The following is a 20,467-nucleotide window of genomic DNA, read 5'->3' as shown; positions in this document are numbered from 1 at the left end:
GAGAGAGAGACAGAGAGACAGAGGGAAAACGACAGAAGTAGCGCGAGGTCCAGGGGGAAACCTAGAAGAGAGAGGCGGAGGGAGCTAGAGAGCGAGAGCGATAGAGCCTTAGAGAGGAAGCGCCCGGCTCCGTTAGGCAGCGCCCTCTTGAGCAGGCCGGGGCAGGGTGGAGGGGGCTTGGGCTGCGCCAGAACACGCGGGCCAGGCGGTCCGTGCGAGAGGAGCAACGGAGCGCGGAGACGGGCTTTTTCTTGGATGAATTGCTTGCTTTGGAGGTGGGTTTCGTAGGCTCCTGCCTTTCTTGGCACCTCCCTGTGCTCTGGGTGCCTTGCGGCGGGCCCCGAGATTTGCAGAGCGTGCCCGCCCGTTTGGCGGGAGCCGTGGCCCCGGGCGGGCCCGGAGGCCTGGGTCTCCGGCGTGTCCTCGGGACTGGAGTCGTCGACACGAAGTGGGGGGCATTGGGAATCCCGGGTGCACAGGGACTGTTTTCCTGGTGGCTGGCGAAGCAATGCCCTTCCCCCGGGTAAAGCAGCCCATGCGTTCTGGAGCCGAGGTCTTGGCTGGCGTCTGTGGTTCCCGCTGCCCCTGCCCGCCCCTTCCCCCGGTTTGGAAGGGTGCGACGACGGCGCCCGACGGGTGAATGGAATCGCCTGGGCGTTCCGGGAGCGGGAAGGTACCGCGAACGGCAGGGAACCCGCGGCTGCGCCTTTGGGGTCCGGCCCGCTGCCCTCCCAGGCTGGAGCCGGGCTCCTGGCGGGGCGGCGGCGAGGCGGAAGCGGTGGGATGCTGCTGCCCGGCGTGCAGTAGGGGCGGAGCCCCAGGAGGAGGACCCCGGCTGCGGCTGCGGCGGGGGTGTAGGTGGGCGGTAAAGGGGGAGCAGAGTCAGGGGAGGTTGGCAAGCATGGCGACTGTAGGGGGAAGGGAGGCAGCGGGGAAGCCAAAAGAGCCTACAGCAGGCCGGGCGGGCGCGGTGGCTCCCGCCTGTAATCCCAGCACTCTGGGAGGCCGAGGCGGGTGGATCACGAGGTCAGGAGCTCGAGACCATCCCGGCTGACAGGGTGAAACCCCGTCTCTAGGAAAAATAGAAAAAATTAGCCGGGCGTGGTGGCGGGCGCCTGTAGGCCCAGCTACTCGGGAGGCTGAGGCCGGGGAATGGCGTGAGCCCGGGAGGCGGAGCTTGCAGTGAGCCGAGATGGCGCCACTGCACTCCAGCCTGGGCGACAGAGCGAGACTCCGTCTGGAAGAAAAGGAAAGAAAAAGCAAAAAGCCAAAGAAAAAGCCTACAGCACCCGGTATTCCCAGGCGGTCTCCCATCCAAGTACTAACCAGGCCCGACCCTGCTTAGCTTCCGAGATCAGACGAGATCGGGCGCGTTCAGGGTGGTATGGCCGTAGACGCCGAAGGAGGCGCCTGGCTGCCCCAAGAGCCCGGCCCGGCCCGGCCGTGCCCGCCGGATTGCGGCCGTCACCGCCAGCCCGGGGCCGCGGGGCTCGGATCGGGGACCCCCGAGCCGCTGGCCCGCGGCCTTCCCCCCGGCTCCCGCGCTCCCGAGCTTCCACCACATCGGGCCCGCTCGGAGCAGGGAGTGCTCCGAGGCGTCAGGGCCCAGGGCCCACGATCCTGGGACGCCCTCCGGTCCTCCGCCCTGTCGCGGAGGCAGCGTTCTGGATCCCTCGCCGCACAGGGGCTCCTGCGAGGCCCCCTCTTGCCCCACCCACCCAGAGCCGTCAGGGCTGGCCCAAGGCGAACAGCCGGCCCAGCCGCGCGGGGCCTTTCTCTCACAACGCCCCCACCACGGTCGCTTGTCCCGACCAAGACCCGGCCGGGGGGCAAGAGGGCGTGGGGTGTAGCCGGTCGGGGGGTGGCCCTGTTTTGCCCCGCGCTGGCACTAGAGGCGGCGGCCTGATCTCGGGTGAGAGGGCCTGAGAGAAACCCAGACACACCCCACCACCACCAGGAGCAAATCCACTCCCCCACACAGAGACAACACGCGGGCGCGCTCGCACGCGCTCGCGCGGACACACACACACAGACACACACACAGACACAGACACACACGCACGCACACGCACGCGCGCGCACGCACACACACACGCGGCTTGGAGGAGAGCAAGGACGAGATGGATGGAGAGATAGAAACTGAGGGAGGGAGAGAGACAGCGATCGAGAGAGACAGGCGAGGGCGAGAGGGAAGGAGACAGACAGAGAGGCTGAGAAAGAGAGAGGGACAGAGAAAGAGAGAGAGAGAGAGACAGAGAGACAGAGGGAAAACGACAGAAGTAGCGCGAGGTCCAGGGGGAAACCTAGAAGAGAGAGGCGGAGGGAGCTAGAGAGCGAGAGCGATAGAGCCTTAGAGAGGAAGCGCCCGGCTCCGTTAGGCAGCGCCCTCTTGAGCAGGCCGGGGCAGGGTGGAGGGGGCTTGGGCTGCGCCAGAACACGCGGGCCAGGCGGTCCGTGCGAGAGGAGCAACGGAGCGCGGAGACGGGCTTTTTCTTGGATGAATTGCTTGCTTTGGAGGTGGGTTTCGTAGGCTCCTGCCTTTCTTGGCACCTCCCTGTGCTCTGGGTGCCTTGCGGCGGGCCCCGAGATTTGCAGAGCGTGCCCGCCCGTTTGGCGGGAGCCGTGGCCCCGGGCGGGCCCGGAGGCCTGGGTCTCCGGCGTGTCCTCGGGACTGGAGTCGTCGACACGAAGTGGGGGGCATTGGGAATCCCGGGTGCACAGGGACTGTTTTCCTGGTGGCTGGCGAAGCAATGCCCTTCCCCCGGGTAAAGCAGCCCATGCGTTCTGGAGCCGAGGTCTTGGCTGGCGTCTGTGGTTCCCGCTGCCCCTGCCCGCCCCTTCCCCCGGTTTGGAAGGGTGCGACGACGGCGCCCGACGGGTGAATGGAATCGCCTGGGCGTTCCGGGAGCGGGAAGGTACCGCGAACGGCAGGGAACCCGCGGCTGCGCCTTTGGGGTCCGGCCCGCTGCCCTCCCAGGCTGGAGCCGGGCTCCTGGCGGGGCGGCGGCGAGGCGGAAGCGGTGGGATGCTGCTGCCCGGCGTGCAGTAGGGGCGGAGCCCCAGGAGGAGGACCCCGGCTGCGGCTGCGGCGGGGGTGTAGGTGGGCGGTAAAGGGGGAGCAGAGTCAGGGGAGGTTGGCAAGCATGGCGACTGTAGGGGGAAGGGAGGCAGCGGGGAAGCCAAAAGAGCCTACAGCAGGCCGGGCGGGCGCGGTGGCTCCCGCCTGTAATCCCAGCACTCTGGGAGGCCGAGGCGGGTGGATCACGAGGTCAGGAGCTCGAGACCATCCCGGCTGACAGGGTGAAACCCCGTCTCTAGGAAAAATAGAAAAAATTAGCCGGGCGTGGTGGCGGGCGCCTGTAGGCCCAGCTACTCGGGAGGCTGAGGCCGGGGAATGGCGTGAGCCCGGGAGGCGGAGCTTGCAGTGAGCCGAGATGGCGCCACTGCACTCCAGCCTGGGCGACAGAGCGAGACTCCGTCTGGAAGAAAAGGAAAGAAAAAGCAAAAAGCCAAAGAAAAAGCCTACAGCACCCGGTATTCCCAGGCGGTCTCCCATCCAAGTACTAACCAGGCCCGACCCTGCTTAGCTTCCGAGATCAGACGAGATCGGGCGCGTTCAGGGTGGTATGGCCGTAGACGCCGAAGGAGGCGCCTGGCTGCCCCAAGAGCCCGGCCCGGCCCGGCCGTGCCCGCCGGATTGCGGCCGTCACCGCCAGCCCGGGGCCGCGGGGCTCGGATCGGGGACCCCCGAGCCGCTGGCCCGCGGCCTTCCCCCCGGCTCCCGCGCTCCCGAGCTTCCACCACATCGGGCCCGCTCGGAGCAGGGAGTGCTCCGAGGCGTCAGGGCCCAGGGCCCACGATCCTGGGACGCCCTCCGGTCCTCCGCCCTGTCGCGGAGGCAGCGTTCTGGATCCCTCGCCGCACAGGGGCTCCTGCGAGGCCCCCTCTTGCCCCACCCACCCAGAGCCGTCAGGGCTGGCCCAAGGCGAACAGCCGGCCCAGCCGCGCGGGGCCTTTCTCTCACAACGCCCCCACCACGGTCGCTTGTCCCGACCAAGACCCGGCCGGGGGGCAAGAGGGCGTGGGGTGTAGCCGGTCGGGGGGTGGCCCTGTTTTGCCCCGCGCTGGCACTAGAGGCGGCGGCCTGATCTCGGGTGAGAGGGCCTGAGAGAAACCCAGACACACCCCACCACCACCAGGAGCAAATCCACTCCCCCACACAGAGACAACACGCGGGCGCGCTCGCACGCGCTCGCGCGGACACACACACACAGACACACACACAGACACAGACACACACGCACGCACACGCACGCGCGCGCACGCACACACACACGCGGCTTGGAGGAGAGCAAGGACGAGATGGATGGAGAGATAGAAACTGAGGGAGGGAGAGAGACAGCGATCGAGAGAGACAGGCGAGGGCGAGAGGGAAGGAGACAGACAGAGAGGCTGAGAAAGAGAGAGGGACAGAGAAAGAGAGAGAGAGAGAGACAGAGAGACAGAGGGAAAACGACAGAAGTAGCGCGAGGTCCAGGGGGAAACCTAGAAGAGAGAGGCGGAGGGAGCTAGAGAGCGAGAGCGATAGAGCCTTAGAGAGGAAGCGCCCGGCTCCGTTAGGCAGCGCCCTCTTGAGCAGGCCGGGGCAGGGTGGAGGGGGCTTGGGCTGCGCCAGAGCACGCGGGCCAGGCGGTCCGTGCGAGAGGAGCAACGGAGCGCGGAGACGGGCTTTTTCTTGGATGAATTGCTTGCTTTGGAGGTGGGTTTCGTAGGCTCCTGCCTTTCTTGGCACCTCCCTGTGCTCTGGGTGCCTTGCGGCGGGCCCCGAGATTTGCAGAGCGTGCCCGCCCGTTTGGCGGGAGCCGTGGCCCCGGGCGGGCCCGGAGGCCTGGGTCTCCGGCGTGTCCTCGGGACTGGAGTCGTCGACACGAAGTGGGGGGCATTGGGAATCCCGGGTGCACAGGGACTGTTTTCCTGGTGGCTGGCGAAGCAATGCCCTTCCCCCGGGTAAAGCAGCCCATGCGTTCTGGAGCCGAGGTCTTGGCTGGCGTCTGTGGTTCCCGCTGCCCCTGCCCGCCCCTTCCCCCGGTTTGGAAGGGTGCGACGACGGCGCCCGACGGGTGAATGGAATCGCCTGGGCGTTCCGGGAGCGGGAAGGTACCGCGAACGGCAGGGAACCCGCGGCTGCGCCTTTGGGGTCCGGCCCGCTGCCCTCCCAGGCTGGAGCCGGGCTCCTGGCGGGGCGGCGGCGAGGCGGAAGCGGTGGGATGCTGCTGCCCGGCGTGCAGTAGGGGCGGAGCCCCAGGAGGAGGACCCCGGCTGCGGCTGCGGCGGGGGTGTAGGTGGGCGGTAAAGGGGGAGCAGAGTCAGGGGAGGTTGGCAAGCATGGCGACTGTAGGGGGAAGGGAGGCAGCGGGGAAGCCAAAAGAGCCTACAGCAGGCCGGGCGGGCGCGGTGGCTCCCGCCTGTAATCCCAGCACTCTGGGAGGCCGAGGCGGGTGGATCACGAGGTCAGGAGCTCGAGACCATCCCGGCTGACAGGGTGAAACCCCGTCTCTAGGAAAAATAGAAAAAATTAGCCGGGCGTGGTGGCGGGCGCCTGTAGGCCCAGCTACTCGGGAGGCTGAGGCCGGGGAATGGCGTGAGCCCGGGAGGCGGAGCTTGCAGTGAGCCGAGATGGCGCCACTGCACTCCAGCCTGGGCGACAGAGCGAGACTCCGTCTGGAAGAAAAGGAAAGAAAAAGCAAAAAGCCAAAGAAAAAGCCTACAGCACCCGGTATTCCCAGGCGGTCTCCCATCCAAGTACTAACCAGGCCCGACCCTGCTTAGCTTCCGAGATCAGACGAGATCGGGCGCGTTCAGGGTGGTATGGCCGTAGACGCCGAAGGAGGCGCCTGGCTGCCCCAAGAGCCCGGCCCGGCCCGGCCGTGCCCGCCGGATTGCGGCCGTCACCGCCAGCCCGGGGCCGCGGGGCTCGGATCGGGGACCCCCGAGCCGCTGGCCCGCGGCCTTCCCCCCGGCTCCCGCGCTCCCGAGCTTCCACCACATCGGGCCCGCTCGGAGCAGGGAGTGCTCCGAGGCGTCAGGGCCCAGGGCCCACGATCCTGGGACGCCCTCCGGTCCTCCGCCCTGTCGCGGAGGCAGCGTTCTGGATCCCTCGCCGCACAGGGGCTCCTGCGAGGCCCCCTCTTGCCCCACCCACCCAGAGCCGTCAGGGCTGGCCCAAGGCGAACAGCCGGCCCAGCCGCGCGGGGCCTTTCTCTCACAACGCCCCCACCACGGTCGCTTGTCCCGACCAAGACCCGGCCGGGGGGCAAGAGGGCGTGGGGTGTAGCCGGTCGGGGGGTGGCCCTGTTTTGCCCCGCGCTGGCACTAGAGGCGGCGGCCTGATCTCGGGTGAGAGGGCCTGAGAGAAACCCAGACACACCCCACCACCACCAGGAGCAAATCCACTCCCCCACACAGAGACAACACGCGGGCGCGCTCGCACGCGCTCGCGCGGACACACACACACAGACACACACACAGACACAGACACACACGCACGCACACGCACGCGCGCGCACGCACACACACACGCGGCTTGGAGGAGAGCAAGGACGAGATGGATGGAGAGATAGAAACTGAGGGAGGGAGAGAGACAGCGATCGAGAGAGACAGGCGAGGGCGAGAGGGAAGGAGACAGACAGAGAGGCTGAGAAAGAGAGAGGGACAGAGAAAGAGAGAGAGAGAGAGACAGAGAGACAGAGGGAAAACGACAGAAGTAGCGCGAGGTCCAGGGGGAAACCTAGAAGAGAGAGGCGGAGGGAGCTAGAGAGCGAGAGCGATAGAGCCTTAGAGAGGAAGCGCCCGGCTCCGTTAGGCAGCGCCCTCTTGAGCAGGCCGGGGCAGGGTGGAGGGGGCTTGGGCTGCGCCAGAACACGCGGGCCAGGCGGTCCGTGCGAGAGGAGCAACGGAGCGCGGAGACGGGCTTTTTCTTGGATGAATTGCTTGCTTTGGAGGTGGGTTTCGTAGGCTCCTGCCTTTCTTGGCACCTCCCTGTGCTCTGGGTGCCTTGCGGCGGGCCCCGAGATTTGCAGAGCGTGCCCGCCCGTTTGGCGGGAGCCGTGGCCCCGGGCGGGCCCGGAGGCCTGGGTCTCCGGCGTGTCCTCGGGACTGGAGTCGTCGACACGAAGTGGGGGGCATTGGGAATCCCGGGTGCACAGGGACTGTTTTCCTGGTGGCTGGCGAAGCAATGCCCTTCCCCCGGGTAAAGCAGCCCATGCGTTCTGGAGCCGAGGTCTTGGCTGGCGTCTGTGGTTCCCGCTGCCCCTGCCCGCCCCTTCCCCCGGTTTGGAAGGGTGCGACGACGGCGCCCGACGGGTGAATGGAATCGCCTGGGCGTTCCGGGAGCGGGAAGGTACCGCGAACGGCAGGGAACCCGCGGCTGCGCCTTTGGGGTCCGGCCCGCTGCCCTCCCAGGCTGGAGCCGGGCTCCTGGCGGGGCGGCGGCGAGGCGGAAGCGGTGGGATGCTGCTGCCCGGCGTGCAGTAGGGGCGGAGCCCCAGGAGGAGGACCCCGGCTGCGGCTGCGGCGGGGGTGTAGGTGGGCGGTAAAGGGGGAGCAGAGTCAGGGGAGGTTGGCAAGCATGGCGACTGTAGGGGGAAGGGAGGCAGCGGGGAAGCCAAAAGAGCCTACAGCAGGCCGGGCGGGCGCGGTGGCTCCCGCCTGTAATCCCAGCACTCTGGGAGGCCGAGGCGGGTGGATCACGAGGTCAGGAGCTCGAGACCATCCCGGCTGACAGGGTGAAACCCCGTCTCTAGGAAAAATAGAAAAAATTAGCCGGGCGTGGTGGCGGGTGCCTGTAGGCCCAGCTACTCGGGAGGCTGAGGCCGGGGAATGGCGTGAGCCCGGGAGGCGGAGCTTGCAGTGAGCCGAGATGGCGCCACTGCACTCCAGCCTGGGCGACAGAGCGAGACTCCGTCTGGAAGAAAAGGAAAGAAAAAGCAAAAAGCCAAAGAAAAAGCCTACAGCACCCGGTATTCCCAGGCGGTCTCCCATCCAAGTACTAACCAGGCCCGACCCTGCTTAGCTTCCGAGATCAGACGAGATCGGGCGCGTTCAGGGTGGTATGGCCGTAGACGCCGAAGGAGGCGCCTGGCTGCCCCAAGAGCCCGGCCCGGCCCGGCCGTGCCCGCCGGATTGCGGCCGTCACCGCCAGCCCGGGGCCGCGGGGCTCGGATCGGGGACCCCCGAGCCGCTGGCCCGCGGCCTTCCCCCCGGCTCCCGCGCTCCCGAGCTTCCACCACATCGGGCCCGCTCGGAGCAGGGAGTGCTCCGAGGCGTCAGGGCCCAGGGCCCACGATCCTGGGACGCCCTCCGGTCCTCCGCCCTGTCGCGGAGGCAGCGTTCTGGATCCCTCGCCGCACAGGGGCTCCTGCGAGGCCCCCTCTTGCCCCACCCACCCAGAGCCGTCAGGGCTGGCCCAAGGCGAACAGCCGGCCCAGCCGCGCGGGGCCTTTCTCTCACAACGCCCCCACCACGGTCGCTTGTCCCGACCAAGACCCGGCCGGGGGGCAAGAGGGCGTGGGGTGTAGCCGGTCGGGGGGTGGCCCTGTTTTGCCCCGCGCTGGCACTAGAGGCGGCGGCCTGATCTCGGGTGAGAGGGCCTGAGAGAAACCCAGACACACCCCACCACCACCAGGAGCAAATCCACTCCCCCACACAGAGACAACACGCGGGCGCGCTCGCACGCGCTCGCGCGGACACACACACACAGACACACACACAGACACAGACACACACGCACGCACACGCACGCGCGCGCACGCACACACACACGCGGCTTGGAGGAGAGCAAGGACGAGATGGATGGAGAGATAGAAAGTGAGGGAGGGAGAGAGACAGCGATCGAGAGAGACAGGCGAGGGCGAGAGGGAAGGAGACAGACAGAGAGGCTGAGAAAGAGAGAGGGACAGAGAAAGAGAGAGAGAGAGAGACAGAGAGACAGAGGGAAAACGACAGAAGTAGCGCGAGGTCCAGGGGGAAACCTAGAAGAGAGAGGCGGAGGGAGCTAGAGAGCGAGAGCGATAGAGCCTTAGAGAGGAAGCGCCCGGCTCCGTTAGGCAGCGCCCTCTTGAGCAGGCCGGGGCAGGGTGGAGGGGGCTTGGGCTGCGCCAGAGCACGCGGGCCAGGCGGTCCGTGCGAGAGGAGCAACGGAGCGCGGAGACGGGCTTTTTCTTGGATGAATTGCTTGCTTTGGAGGTGGGTTTCGTAGGCTCCTGCCTTTCTTGGCACCTCCCTGTGCTCTGGGTGCCTTGCGGCGGGCCCCGAGATTTGCAGAGCGTGCCCGCCCGTTTGGCGGGAGCCGTGGCCCCGGGCGGGCCCGGAGGCCTGGGTCTCCGGCGTGTCCTCGGGACTGGAGTCGTCGACACGAAGTGGGGGGCATTGGGAATCCCGGGTGCACAGGGACTGTTTTCCTGGTGGCTGGCGAAGCAATGCCCTTCCCCCGGGTAAAGCAGCCCATGCGTTCTGGAGCCGAGGTCTTGGCTGGCGTCTGTGGTTCCCGCTGCCCCTGCCCGCCCCTTCCCCCGGTTTGGAAGGGTGCGACGACGGCGCCCGACGGGTGAATGGAATCGCCTGGGCGTTCCGGGAGCGGGAAGGTACCGCGAACGGCAGGGAACCCGCGGCTGCGCCTTTGGGGTCCGGCCCGCTGCCCTCCCAGGCTGGAGCCGGGCTCCTGGCGGGGCGGCGGCGAGGCGGAAGCGGTGGGATGCTGCTGCCCGGCGTGCAGTAGGGGCGGAGCCCCAGGAGGAGGACCCCGGCTGCGGCTGCGGCGGGGGTGTAGGTGGGCGGTAAAGGGGGAGCAGAGTCAGGGGAGGTTGGCAAGCATGGCGACTGTAGGGGGAAGGGAGGCAGCGGGGAAGCCAAAAGAGCCTACAGCAGGCCGGGCGGGCGCGGTGGCTCCCGCCTGTAATCCCAGCACTCTGGGAGGCCGAGGCGGGTGGATCACGAGGTCAGGAGCTCGAGACCATCCCGGCTGACAGGGTGAAACCCCGTCTCTAGGAAAAATAGAAAAAATTAGCCGGGCGTGGTGGCGGGCGCCTGTAGGCCCAGCTACTCGGGAGGCTGAGGCCGGGGAATGGCGTGAGCCCGGGAGGCGGAGCTTGCAGTGAGCCGAGATGGCGCCACTGCACTCCAGCCTGGGCGACAGAGCGAGACTCCGTCTGGAAGAAAAGGAAAGAAAAAGCAAAAAGCCAAAGAAAAAGCCTACAGCACCCGGTATTCCCAGGCGGTCTCCCATCCAAGTACTAACCAGGCCCGACCCTGCTTAGCTTCCGAGATCAGACGAGATCGGGCGCGTTCAGGGTGGTATGGCCGTAGACGCCGAAGGAGGCGCCTGGCTGCCCCAAGAGCCCGGCCCGGCCCGGCCGTGCCCGCCGGATTGCGGCCGTCACCGCCAGCCCGGGGCCGCGGGGCTCGGATCGGGGACCCCCGAGCCGCTGGCCCGCGGCCTTCCCCCCGGCTCCCGCGCTCCCGAGCTTCCACCACATCGGGCCCGCTCGGAGCAGGGAGTGCTCCGAGGCGTCAGGGCCCAGGGCCCACGATCCTGGGACGCCCTCCGGTCCTCCGCCCTGTCGCGGAGGCAGCGTTCTGGATCCCTCGCCGCACAGGGGCTCCTGCGAGGCCCCCTCTTGCCCCACCCACCCAGAGCCGTCAGGGCTGGCCCAAGGCGAACAGCCGGCCCAGCCGCGCGGGGCCTTTCTCTCACAACGCCCCCACCACGGTCGCTTGTCCCGACCAAGACCCGGCCGGGGGGCAAGAGGGCGTGGGGTGTAGCCGGTCGGGGGGTGGCCCTGTTTTGCCCCGCGCTGGCACTAGAGGCAGCGGCCTGATCTCGGGTGAGAGGGCCTGAGAGAAACCCAGACACACCCCACCACCACCAGGAGCAAATCCACTCCCCCACACAGAGACAACACGCGGGCGCGCTCGCACGCGCTCGCGCGGACACACACACACAGACACACACACAGACACAGACACACACGCACGCACACGCACGCGCGCGCACGCACACACACACGCGGCTTGGAGGAGAGCAAGGACGAGATGGATGGAGAGATAGAAACTGAGGGAGGGAGAGAGACAGCGATCGAGAGAGACAGGCGAGGGCGAGAGGGAAGGAGACAGACAGAGAGGCTGAGAAAGAGAGAGGGACAGAGAAAGAGAGAGAGAGAGAGACAGAGAGACAGAGGGAAAACGACAGAAGTAGCGCGAGGTCCAGGGGGAAACCTAGAAGAGAGAGGCGGAGGGAGCTAGAGAGCGAGAGCGATAGAGCCTTAGAGAGGAAGCGCCCGGCTCCGTTAGGCAGCGCCCTCTTGAGCAGGCCGGGGCAGGGTGGAGGGGGCTTGGGCTGCGCCAGAACACGCGGGCCAGGCGGTCCGTGCGAGAGGAGCAACGGAGCGCGGAGACGGGCTTTTTCTTGGATGAATTGCTTGCTTTGGAGGTGGGTTTCGTAGGCTCCTGCCTTTCTTGGCACCTCCCTGTGCTCTGGGTGCCTTGCGGCGGGCCCCGAGATTTGCAGAGCGTGCCCGCCCGTTTGGCGGGAGCCGTGGCCCCGGGCGGGCCCGGAGGCCTGGGTCTCCGGCGTGTCCTCGGGACTGGAGTCGTCGACACGAAGTGGGGGGCATTGGGAATCCCGGGTGCACAGGGACTGTTTTCCTGGTGGCTGGCGAAGCAATGCCCTTCCCCCGGGTAAAGCAGCCCATGCGTTCTGGAGCCGAGGTCTTGGCTGGCGTCTGTGGTTCCCGCTGCCCCTGCCCGCCCCTTCCCCCGGTTTGGAAGGGTGCGACGACGGCGCCCGACGGGTGAATGGAATCGCCTGGGCGTTCCGGGAGCGGGAAGGTACCGCGAACGGCAGGGAACCCGCGGCTGCGCCTTTGGGGTCCGGCCCGCTGCCCTCCCAGGCTGGAGCCGGGCTCCTGGCGGGGCGGCGGCGAGGCGGAAGCGGTGGGATGCTGCTGCCCGGCGTGCAGTAGGGGCGGAGCCCCAGGAGGAGGACCCCGGCTGCGGCTGCGGCGGGGGTGTAGGTGGGCGGTAAAGGGGGAGCAGAGTCAGGGGAGGTTGGCAAGCATGGCGACTGTAGGGGGAAGGGAGGCAGCGGGGAAGCCAAAAGAGCCTACAGCAGGCCGGGCGGGCGCGGTGGCTCCCGCCTGTAATCCCAGCACTCTGGGAGGCCGAGGCGGGTGGATCACGAGGTCAGGAGCTCGAGACCATCCCGGCTGACAGGGTGAAACCCCGTCTCTAGGAAAAATAGAAAAAATTAGCCGGGCGTGGTGGCGGGCGCCTGTAGGCCCAGCTACTCGGGAGGCTGAGGCCGGGGAATGGCGTGAGCCCGGGAGGCGGAGCTTGCAGTGAGCCGAGATGGCGCCACTGCACTCCAGCCTGGGCGACAGAGCGAGACTCCGTCTGGAAGAAAAGGAAAGAAAAAGCAAAAAGCCAAAGAAAAAGCCTACAGCACCCGGTATTCCCAGGCGGTCTCCCATCCAAGTACTAACCAGGCCCGACCCTGCTTAGCTTCCGAGATCAGACGAGATCGGGCGCGTTCAGGGTGGTATGGCCGTAGACGCCGAAGGAGGCGCCTGGCTGCCCCAAGAGCCCGGCCCGGCCCGGCCGTGCCCGCCGGATTGCGGCCGTCACCGCCAGCCCGGGGCCGCGGGGCTCGGATCGGGGACCCCCGAGCCGCTGGCCCGCGGCCTTCCCCCCGGCTCCCGCGCTCCCGAGCTTCCACCACATCGGGCCCGCTCGGAGCAGGGAGTGCTCCGAGGCGTCAGGGCCCAGGGCCCACGATCCTGGGACGCCCTCCGGTCCTCCGCCCTGTCGCGGAGGCAGCGTTCTGGATCCCTCGCCGCACAGGGGCTCCTGCGAGGCCCCCTCTTGCCCCACCCACCCAGAGCCGTCAGGGCTGGCCCAAGGCGAACAGCCGGCCCAGCCGCGCGGGGCCTTTCTCTCACAACGACCCCACCACGGTCGCTTGTCCCGACCAAGACCCGGCCGGGGGGCAAGAGGGCGTGGGGTGTAGCCGGTCGGGGGGTGGCCCTGTTTTGCCCCGCGCTGGCACTAGAGGCGGCGGCCTGATCTCGGGTGAGAGGGCCTGAGAGAAACCCAGACACACCCCACCACCACCAGGAGCAAATCCACTCCCCCACACAGAGACAACACGCGGGCGCGCTCGCACGCGCTCGCGCGGACACACACACACAGACACACACACAGACACAGACACACACGCACGCACACGCACGCGCGCGCACGCACACACACACGCGGCTTGGAGGAGAGCAAGGACGAGATGGATGGAGAGATAGAAACTGAGGGAGGGAGAGAGACAGCGATCGAGAGAGACAGGCGAGGGCGAGAGGGAAGGAGACAGACAGAGAGGCTGAGAAAGAGAGAGGGACAGAGAAAGAGAGAGAGAGAGAGACAGAGAGACAGAGGGAAAACGACAGAAGTAGCGCGAGGTCCAGGGGGAAACCTAGAAGAGAGAGGCGGAGGGAGCTAGAGAGCGAGAGCGATAGAGCCTTAGAGAGGAAGCGCCCGGCTCCGTTAGGCAGCGCCCTCTTGAGCAGGCCGGGGCAGGGTGGAGGGGGCTTGGGCTGCGCCAGAACACGCGGGCCAGGCGGTCCGTGCGAGAGGAGCAACGGAGCGCGGAGACGGGCTTTTTCTTGGATGAATTGCTTGCTTTGGAGGTGGGTTTCGTAGGCTCCTGCCTTTCTTGGCACCTCCCTGTGCTCTGGGTGCCTTGCGGCGGGCCCCGAGATTTGCAGAGCGTGCCCGCCCGTTTGGCGGGAGCCGTGGCCCCGGGCGGGCCCGGAGGCCTGGGTCTCCGGCGTGTCCTCGGGACTGGAGTCGTCGACACGAAGTGGGGGGCATTGGGAATCCCGGGTGCACAGGGACTGTTTTCCTGGTGGCTGGCGAAGCAATGCCCTTCCCCCGGGTAAAGCAGCCCATGCGTTCTGGAGCCGAGGTCTTGGCTGGCGTCTGTGGTTCCCGCTGCCCCTGCCCGCCCCTTCCCCCGGTTTGGAAGGGTGCGACGACGGCGCCCGACGGGTGAATGGAATCGCCTGGGCGTTCCGGGAGCGGGAAGGTACCGCGAACGGCAGGGAACCCGCGGCTGCGCCTTTGGGGTCCGGCCCGCTGCCCTCCCAGGCTGGAGCCGGGCTCCTGGCGGGGCGGCGGCGAGGCGGAAGCGGTGGGATGCTGCTGCCCGGCGTGCAGTAGGGGCGGAGCCCCAGGAGGAGGACCCCGGCTGCGGCTGCGGCGGGGGTGTAGGTGGGCGGTAAAGGGGGAGCAGAGTCAGGGGAGGTTGGCAAGCATGGCGACTGTAGGGGGAAGGGAGGCAGCGGGGAAGCCAAAAGAGCCTACAGCAGGCCGGGCGGGCGCGGTGGCTCCCGCCTGTAATCCCAGCACTCTGGGAGGCCGAGGCGGGTGGATCACGAGGTCAGGAGCTCGAGACCATCCCGGCTGACAGGGTGAAACCCCGTCTCTAGGAAAAATAGAAAAAATTAGCCGGGCGTGGTGGCGGGCGCCTGTAGGCCCAGCTACTCGGGAGGCTGAGGCCGGGGAATGGCGTGAGCCCGGGAGGCGGAGCTTGCAGTGAGCCGAGATGGCGCCACTGCACTCCAGCCTGGGCGACAGAGCGAGACTCCGTCTGGAAGAAAAGGAAAGAAAAAGCAAAAAGCCAAAGAAAAAGCCTACAGCACCCGGTATTCCCAGGCGGTCTCCCATCCAAGTACTAACCAGGCCCGACCCTGCTTAGCTTCCGAGATCAGACGAGATCGGGCGCGTTCAGGGTGGTATGGCCGTAGACGCCGAAGGAGGCGCCTGGCTGCCCCAAGAGCCCGGCCCGGCCCGGCCGTGCCCGCCGGATTGCGGCCGTCACCGCCAGCCCGGGGCCGCGGGGCTCGGATCGGGGACCCCCGAGCCGCTGGCCCGCGGCCTTCCCCCCGGCTCCCGCGCTCCCGAGCTTCCACCACATCGGGCCCGCTCGGAGCAGGGAGTGCTCCGAGGCGTCAGGGCCCAGGGCCCACGATCCTGGGACGCCCTCCGGTCCTCCGCCCTGTCGCGGAGGCAGCGTTCTGGATCCCTCGCCGCACAGGGGCTCCTGCGAGGCCCCCTCTTGCCCCACCCACCCAGAGCCGTCAGGGCTGGCCCAAGGCGAACAGCCGGCCCAGCCGCGCGGGGCCTTTCTCTCACAACGCCCCCACCACGGTCGCTTGTCCCGACCAAGACCCGGCCGGGGGGCAAGAGGGCGTGGGGTGTAGCCGGTCGGGGGGTGGCCCTGTTTTGCCCCGCGCTGGCACTAGAGGCGGCGGCCTGATCTCGGGTGAGAGGGCCTGAGAGAAACCCAGACACACCCCACCACCACCAGGAGCAAATCCACTCCCCCACACAGAGACAACACGCGGGCGCGCTCGCACGCGCTCGCGCGGACACACACACACAGACACACACACAGACACAGACACACACGCACGCACACGCACGCGCGCGCACGCACACACACACGCGGCTTGGAGGAGAGCAAGGACGAGATGGATGGAGAGATAGAAACTGAGGGAGGGAGAGAGACAGCGATCGAGAGAGACAGGCGAGGGCGAGAGGGAAGGAGACAGACAGAGAGGCTGAGAAAGAGAGAGGGACAGAGAAAGAGAGAGAGAGAGAGACAGAGAGACAGAGGGAAAACGACAGAAGTAGCGCGAGGTCCAGGGGGAAACCTAGAAGAGAGAGGCGGAGGGAGCTAGAGAGCGAGAGCGATAGAGCCTTAGAGAGGAAGCGCCCGGCTCCGTTAGGCAGCGCCCTCTTGAGCAGGCCGGGGCAGGGTGGAGGGGGCTTGGGCTGCGCCAGAACACGCGGGCCAGGCGGTCCGTGCGAGAGGAGCAACGGAGCGCGGAGACGGGCTTTTTCTTGGATGAATTGCTTGCTTTGGAGGTGGGTTTCGTAGGCTCCTGCCTTTCTTGGCACCTCCCTGTGCTCTGGGTGCCTTGCGGCGGGCCCCGAGATTTGCAGAGCGTGCCCGCCCGTTTGGCGGGAGCCGTGGCCCCGGGCGGGCCCGGAGGCCTGGGTCTCCGGCGTGTCCTCGGGACTGGAGTCGTCGACACGAAGTGGGGGGCATTGGGAATCCCGGGTGCACAGGGACTGTTTTCCTGGTGGCTGGCGAAGCAATGCCCTTCCCCCGGGTAAAGCAGCCCATGCGTTCTGGAGCCGAGGTCTTGGCTGGCGTCTGTGGTTCCCGCTGCCCCTGCCCGCCCCTTCCCCCGGTTTGGAAGGGTGCGACGACGGCGCCCGACGGGTGAATGGAATCGCCTGGGCGTTCCGGGAGCGGGAAGGTACCGCGAACGGCAGGGAACCCGCGGCTGCGCCTTTGGGGTCCGGCCCGCTGCCCTCCCAGGCTGGAGCCGGGCTCCTGGCGGGGCGGCGGCGAGGCGGAAGCGGTGGGATGCTGCTGCCCGGCGTGCAGTAGGGGCGGAGCCCCAGGAGGAGGACCCCGGCTGCGGCTGCGGCGGGGGTGTAGGTGGGCGGTAAAGGGGGAGCAGAGTCAGGGGAGGTTGGCAAGCATGGCGACTGTAGGGGGAAGGGAGGCAGCGGGGAAGCCAAAAGAGCCTACAGCAGGCCGGGCGGGCGCGGTGGCTCCCGCCTGTAATCCCAGCACTCTGGGAGGCCGAGGCGGGTGGATCACGAGGTCAGGAGCTCGAGACCATCCCGGCTGACAGGGTGAAACCCCGTCTCTAGGAAAAATAGAAAAAATTAGCCGGGCGTGGTGGCGGGCGCCTGTAGGCCCAGCTACTCGGGAGGCTGAGGCCGGGGAATGGCGTGAGCCCGGGAGGCGGAGCTTGCAGTGAGCCGAGATGGCGCCACTGCACTCCAGCCTGGGCGACAGAGCGAGACTCCGTCTGGAAGAAAAGGAAAGAAAAAGCAAAAAGCCAAAGAAAAAGCCTACAGCACCCGGTATTCCCAGGCGGTCTCCCATCCAAGTACTAACCAGGCCCGACCCTGCTTAGCTTCCGAGATCAGACGAGATCGGGCGCGTTCAGGGTGGTATGGCCGTAGACGCCGAAGGAGGCGCCTGGCTGCCCCAAGAGCCCGGCCCGGCCCGGCCGTGCCCGCTGGATTGCGGCCGTCACCGCCAGCCCGGGGCCGCGGGGCTCGGATCGGGGACCCCCGAGCCGCTGGCCCGCGGCCTTCCCCCCGGCTCCCGCGCTCCCGAGCTTCCACCACATCGGGCCCGCTCGGAGCAGGGAGTGCTCCGAGGCGTCAGGGCCCAGGGCCCACGATCCTGGGACGCCCTCCGGTCCTCCGCCCTGTCGCGGAGGCAGCGTTCTGGATCCCTCGCCGCACAGGGGCTCCTGCGAGGCCCCCTCTTGCCCCACCCACCCAGAGCCGTCAGGGCTGGCCCAAGGCGAACAGCCGGCCCAGCCGCGCGGGGCCTTTCTCTCACAACGCCCCCACCACGGTCGCTTGTCCCGACCAAGACCCGGCCGGGGGGCAAGAGGGCGTGGGGTGTAGCCGGTCGGGGGGTGGCCCTGTTTTGCCCCGCGCTGGCACTAGAGGCGGCGGCCTGATCTCGGGTGAGAGGGCCTGAGAGAAACCCAGACACACCCCACCACCACCAGGAGCAAATCCACTCCCCCACACAGAGACAACACGCGGGCGCGCTCGCACGCGCTCGCGCGGACACACACACACAGACACACACACAGACACAGACACACACGCACGCACACGCACGCGCGCGCACGCACACACACACGCGGCTTGGAGGAGAGCAAGGACGAGATGGATGGAGAGATAGAAACTGAGGGAGGGAGAGAGACAGCGATCGAGAGAGACAGGCGAGGGCGAGAGGGAAGGAGACAGACAGAGAGGCTGAGAAAGAGAGAGGGACAGAGAAAGAGAGAGAGAGAGAGACAGAGAGACAGAGGGAAAACGACAGAAGTAGCGCGAGGTCCAGGGGGAAACCTAGAAGAGAGAGGCGGAGGGAGCTAGAGAGCGAGAGCGATAGAGCCTTAGAGAGGAAGCGCCCGGCTCCGTTAGGCAGCGCCCTCTTGAGCAGGCCGGGGCAGGGTGGAGGGGGCTTGGGCTGCGCCAGAGCACGCGGGCCAGGCGGTCCGTGCGAGAGGAGCAACGGAGCGCGGAGACGGGCTTTTTCTTGGATGAATTGCTTGCTTTGGAGGTGGGTTTCGTAGGCTCCTGCCTTTCTTGGCACCTCCCTGTGCTCTGGGTGCCTTGCGGCGGGCCCCGAGATTTGCAGAGCGTGCCCGCCCGTTTGGCGGGAGCCGTGGCCCCGGGCGGGCCCGGAGGCCTGGGTCTCCGGCGTGTCCTCGGGACTGGAGTCGTCGACACGAAGTGGGGGGCATTGGGAATCCCGGGTGCACAGGGACTGTTTTCCTGGTGGCTGGCGAAGCAATGCCCTTCCCCCGGGTAAAGCAGCCCATGCGTTCTGGAGCCGAGGTCTTGGCTGGCGTCTGTGGTTCCCGCTGCCCCTGCCCGCCCCTTCCCCCGGTTTGGAAGGGTGCGACGACGGCGCCCGACGGGTGAATGGAATCGCCTGGGCGTTCCGGGAGCGGGAAGGTACCGCGAACGGCAGGGAACCCGCGGCTGCGCCTTTGGGGTCCGGCCCGCTGCCCTCCCAGGCTGGAGCCGGGCTCCTGGCGGGGCGGCGGCGAGGCGGAAGCGGTGGGATGCTGCTGCCCGGCGTGCAGTAGGGGCGGAGCCCCAGGAGGAGGACCCCGGCTGCGGCTGCGGCGGGGGTGTAGGTGGGCGGTAAAGGGGGAGCAGAGTCAGGGGAGGTTGGCAAGCATGGCGACTGTAGGGGGAAGGGAGGCAGCGGGGAAGCCAAAAGAGCCTACAGCAGGCCGGGCGGGCGCGGTGGCTCCCGCCTGTAATCCCAGCACTCTGGGAGGCCGAGGCGGGTGGATCACGAGGTCAGGAGCTCGAGACCATCCCGGCTGACAGGGTGAAACCCCGTCTCTAGGAAAAATAGAAAAAATTAGCCGGGCGTGGTGGCGGGCGCCTGTAGGCCCAGCTACTCGGGAGGCTGAGGCCGGGGAATGGCGTGAGCCCGGGAGGCGGAGCTTGCAGTGAGCCGAGATGGCGCCACTGCACTCCAGCCTGGGCGACAGAGCGAGACTCCGTCTGGAAGAAAAGGAAAGAAAAAGCAAAAAGCCAAAGAAAAAGCCTACAGCACCCGGTATTCCCAGGCGGTCTCCCATCCAAGTACTAACCAGGCCCGACCCTGCTTAGCTTCCGAGATCAGACGAGATCGGGCGCGTTCAGGGTGGTATGGCCGTAGACGCCGAAGGAGGCGCCTGGCTGCCCCAAGAGCCCGGCCCGGCCCGGCCGTGCCCGCCGGATTGCGGCCGTCACCGCCAGCCCGGGGCCGCGGGGCTCGGATCGGGGACCCCCGAGCCGCTGGCCCGCGGCCTTCCCCCCGGCTCCCGCGCTCCCGAGCTTCCACCACATCGGGCCCGCTCGGAGCAGGGAGTGCTCCGAGGCGTCAGGGCCCAGGGCCCACGATCCTGGGACGCCCTCCGGTCCTCCGCCCTGTCGCGGAGGCAGCGTTCTGGATCCCTCGCCGCACAGGGGCTCCTGCGAGGCCCCCTCTTGCCCCACCCACCCAGAGCCGTCAGGGCTGGCCCAAGGCGAACAGCCGGCGCAGCGGCGCGGGGCCTTTCTCTCACAACGCCCCCACCACGGTCGCTTGTCCCGACCAAGACCCGGCCGGGGGGCAAGAGGGCGTGGGGTGTAGCCGGTCGGGGGGTGGCCCTGTTTTGCCCCGCGCTGGCACTAGAGGCGGCGGCCTGATCTCGGGTGAGAGGGCCTGAGAGAAACCCAGACACACCCCACCACCACCAGGAGCAAATCCACTCCCCCACACAGAGACAACACGCGGGCGCGCTCGCACGCGCTCGCGCGGACACACACACACAGACACACACACAGACACAGACACACACGCACGCACACGCACGCGCGCGCACGCACACACACACGCGGCTTGGAGGAGAGCAAGGACGAGATGGATGGAGAGATAGAAACTGAGGGAGGGAGAGAGACAGCGATCGAGAGAGACAGGCGAGGGCGAGAGGGAAGGAGACAGACAGAGAGGCTGAGAAAGAGAGAGGGACAGAGAAAGAGAGAGAGAGAGAGACAGAGAGACAGAGGGAAAACGACAGAAGTAGCGCGAGGTCCAGGGGGAAACCTAGAAGAGAGAGGCGGAGGGAGCTAGAGAGCGAGAGCGATAGAGCCTTAGAGAGGAAGCGCCCGGCTCCGTTAGGCAGCGCCCTCTTGAGCAGGCCGGGGCAGGGTGGAGGGGGCTTGGGCTGCGCCAGAACACGCGGGCCAGGCGGTCCGTGCGAGAGGAGCAACGGAGCGCGGAGACGGGCTTTTTCTTGGATGAATTGCTTGCTTTGGAGGTGGGTTTCGTAGG

The 20,467-nt window shown here is 67.7% G+C and overlaps 9 non-coding genes across 9 annotated transcripts; all 9 read right to left on the bottom strand.

The window, feature by feature from the left end:
• Window positions 1–1,277: 1,277 nt before the first annotated feature.
• LOC134729963 (5S ribosomal RNA) lies at window positions 1,278–1,396 on the bottom strand. Its single transcript, XR_010111545.1, has one exon. It is a non-coding gene; the product is annotated as a 5S ribosomal RNA (ribosomal RNA).
• A 2,123-nt stretch (window positions 1,397–3,519) lies between these two features.
• LOC129395404 (5S ribosomal RNA) lies at window positions 3,520–3,638 on the bottom strand. The gene has a single exon (XR_008622870.1). It is a non-coding gene; the product is annotated as a 5S ribosomal RNA (ribosomal RNA).
• Window positions 3,639–5,761: 2,123 nt separating this feature from the next.
• On the bottom strand, window positions 5,762–5,880 carry LOC129395398 (5S ribosomal RNA). The gene has a single exon (XR_008622858.1). It is a non-coding gene; the product is annotated as a 5S ribosomal RNA (ribosomal RNA).
• Window positions 5,881–8,003: 2,123 nt separating this feature from the next.
• Window positions 8,004–8,122, bottom strand: LOC129395391 (5S ribosomal RNA). The gene has a single exon (XR_008622855.1). It is a non-coding gene; the product is annotated as a 5S ribosomal RNA (ribosomal RNA).
• Window positions 8,123–10,245: 2,123 nt separating this feature from the next.
• Window positions 10,246–10,364, bottom strand: LOC129395383 (5S ribosomal RNA). Its single transcript, XR_008622850.1, has one exon. It is a non-coding gene; the product is annotated as a 5S ribosomal RNA (ribosomal RNA).
• Window positions 10,365–12,487: 2,123 nt separating this feature from the next.
• LOC129395112 (5S ribosomal RNA) lies at window positions 12,488–12,606 on the bottom strand. Its single transcript, XR_008622599.2, has one exon. It is a non-coding gene; the product is annotated as a 5S ribosomal RNA (ribosomal RNA).
• A 2,123-nt stretch (window positions 12,607–14,729) lies between these two features.
• On the bottom strand, window positions 14,730–14,848 carry LOC129395377 (5S ribosomal RNA). Its single transcript, XR_008622836.1, has one exon. It is a non-coding gene; the product is annotated as a 5S ribosomal RNA (ribosomal RNA).
• Window positions 14,849–16,971: 2,123 nt separating this feature from the next.
• On the bottom strand, window positions 16,972–17,090 carry LOC129395367 (5S ribosomal RNA). The gene has a single exon (XR_008622823.1). It is a non-coding gene; the product is annotated as a 5S ribosomal RNA (ribosomal RNA).
• A 2,123-nt stretch (window positions 17,091–19,213) lies between these two features.
• LOC129395356 (5S ribosomal RNA) lies at window positions 19,214–19,332 on the bottom strand. The gene has a single exon (XR_008622818.1). It is a non-coding gene; the product is annotated as a 5S ribosomal RNA (ribosomal RNA).
• Between the last annotated feature and the right edge of the window lie 1,135 nt (window positions 19,333–20,467).

This window comes from Pan paniscus, chromosome 1 (assembly GCF_029289425.2).
Source record: "Pan paniscus chromosome 1, NHGRI_mPanPan1-v2.0_pri, whole genome shotgun sequence".
NCBI lineage: Eukaryota > Metazoa > Chordata > Mammalia > Primates > Hominidae > Pan > Pan paniscus.
The sequence above is the reverse complement of the archived record's forward strand: the minus strand, read 5'-3'. Positions and strand labels throughout refer to the sequence as shown.